A 2,891-nucleotide genomic window follows, 5' to 3' on the forward strand; every position below is an offset into this window, starting at 1 on the left:
AAAAAAAAAAAAAAAAAAAGAAAGAAAGAAACTCGCCATATAATAATCAAAACACAAAATATACAGAATAAAGAAAGAATATTAAGAGCTGCAAAGGAAAAAGGTCAAGTTACTTATAAAGGTAAACCTATCAGACTTACACTTGACTTCTCTATGGAAACCATGAAAGCCAGAAGGTACTGCAGAAACAAAGAGACCATGGATGCAAGCCCAGACTATTATACCCAGTCAAGCTTTCGTTCACTATAAATGGAGAAAACAAAATTTTCCAGGATAAAAACAAATTTAAACAATATGTAGCCACAAATCCAGCCTTACAAAAAGGAATAGAAGGAAAATCACAACCCAAGGAGTCCAACAATGTCCACAATAACTTAGACATCTAATGACCCTTCAACAGCACAACTCAAAGAAGGGAAACACACAAACTCTAATACCAAAAAAAAAGAAAAAAAATGACCGGAGTTAATAACCACTGGCAATTAATATCACTTAATATCAGTGGACTCAACTCAACTATAAAGAGGCAAAGGTTAAAAGATTGGATACAAAAACAGGATCAAACATTCTGCTGTTTACAAGAAACATACCTCAACCACAAAGACAGATATCTACTCAAAGTAAAGGGCTGGGAAAATGTTTATCTAGCAAATGGACCTAAGAAACAAGCAGGTGTGGCCATACTAATTTCTAACAAAGTTGACTTCAAACTAAAATCAGAGGAGATGAAGACAGACAGTTTTACACAAAACAGGAACAATTCATCAAGATGAAGTCTCAATCCTGAATATCTATGCCCCTAATATAAAAGCACCCACATACATAAAAGAAACATTACTAAAACTCAAAGCAGTCATCAAACCATACAAACTAGTGGTAGGAGATTTCAACACTCCTCTCTCACCAATGGACAGGTCAATAAGACAGAAACCTAACAGAGAAATAAGAGGATTAAGGGAGGTAATGAATCAAATGGACTCAACAGACATCTATAGATCATTCCATATGAAATGATCTATACATTCCTCACTGCAGCTCATGGAACCTTCTCGAAAACTGACCACATACTCGGTAACAAAGCAAACTTAAACAGTTACAAAAAATATTAGTAACAACCTGTGTCTTATCAGATCACCATGGATTAAAGTTAGAATTCAACAACAATGCTATCACCAGAAAGCCTACAAACTCATGGAAACTGGACAGTCAACTACTGAACCATACCTTTATCAAGGAAGAAATAAGAAAGAAATTAAAGTCTTTCTTGAATTCAATGAAAATAAAGACTCAACCTACTCAAACCTATGGGACACTATGAAAGCAGTGCTAAGAGGAATGTTCATATCACTAAGTGCCCACTTAAAGAAAACAGAGAAAGCACACATTGGAGACCTAACAGCCCACCTGAAAGCTCTAGAAAAAAAAGAAGCAGACTCACCAAGGAGGAGTAGAAGACTGGAAATAATCAGACTGAGGGCTGAAATCAACAAAAGAGAAACAGGAAACAATCCAAAGAATCAATGAAACGAGAAGCTGGTTCTTGGAGAAAATCAACAAGATTGATAAACCACTATCCAAAGTAATCAAAAGGCAGAGAGAGAATTTGCAAATTAATAACATCAGAAATGAAAAGGGGGACATAACCACAGACACAGAGGAAATTCAGAAAATCATTAGATCTTACTACAAAAGCCTGTATGCCACAAAACTGGAAAATGTAAAAGAAATGGATACTTTTTTATATAAGTACCATATACCAAAGTTAGACCAGGACCAGGTGAACAATTTAAATAGACCTGTTAGTCGCGAAGAATTAGACGATGTTATCAAAAATATCCCTACCAAAAAAATCCCAGGTCCAGATGGTTTCAATGCAGAATTCTGCCAGGAAGACCTAATACCTATACTCCCTGATGTATTTCAAAATATAGAAACAGAAAAGTCATTGCCAAATTCCTTTTTTGAAGCTACATTTACCCTGATACCAAAGACTCAACCGAGAAAGAGAATTACAGGCCAATCTCACTCATGAACATCGATGCAAAAATCCTCAATAAAATACTGGCCAACCGAATCCAAGAACACATTAGAAAAATTATCCATTACGATCAAGTAGGCTTCATCTCAGGGATGCAGGGCTGGTTCAACATACCAAAATCTATCAATGTAATTCATCATATAAATAAGCTGAAAGAAAAAAAAAACTATATGATCATTTCATTAGATGCTGGCAAAGCATTTGACAAAATTCAACATCCCTTTATGATAAAGGTCTTAGAGAGATTAGGGATACAAGGGTCATGCCTAAATATAATAAAAGGTATTTATAGCAAGCTGACAGCCAACATCAAATTAAATGGAGAAAAACCCAAAGCCATCCCACTAAAATCAGGAACACGACAAGGCTGTCCACTCTCTCCATACCTCTTCAATATAGTGCTTGAAGTTCTAGCAATAGCAATAAGACATCATTAGGGCATCAAAGGGATTCAGATTGGTAAGGAAGTAGTTAAACTTTCATTATTTGCAGATGATATGATAGTGTACATAAGCGACCCCAAAAATTCCACCAAAGAACTCCTACGGCTGATAACCACCTTTAGTAGCATGGCAGGATACAAGATCAATTAAAAAAAAAAAAAAAAAAAACAGTTCCCCTCCTATACACAAAAGATAAGCAGAAAAGAAAATCAGAGAAGCATCACCTTTCATGATAGCCACAAATAGCATAAAATATCTTGGGGTAACTCTAACCAAGGAAGTGAAGGTTCGATTTGACAAGAACTTTAAGTCTTTGAAGAAAGAAATTGAAGAGGATACCAGAAAATGGAAGGATCTCCCTTGCTCTTGGATTGGGAGGATCAACATAGTAAAAATGGCAATTCTACCAA

The sequence above is a fragment of the Alexandromys fortis genome, unplaced genomic scaffold (genome assembly GCF_014885135.2).
Source record: "Alexandromys fortis isolate MF-2015 unplaced genomic scaffold, M_Fortis_MF-2015_v1.1 scaffold_405, whole genome shotgun sequence".
Classification (NCBI taxonomy): Eukaryota; Metazoa; Chordata; class Mammalia; order Rodentia; family Cricetidae; genus Alexandromys; species Alexandromys fortis.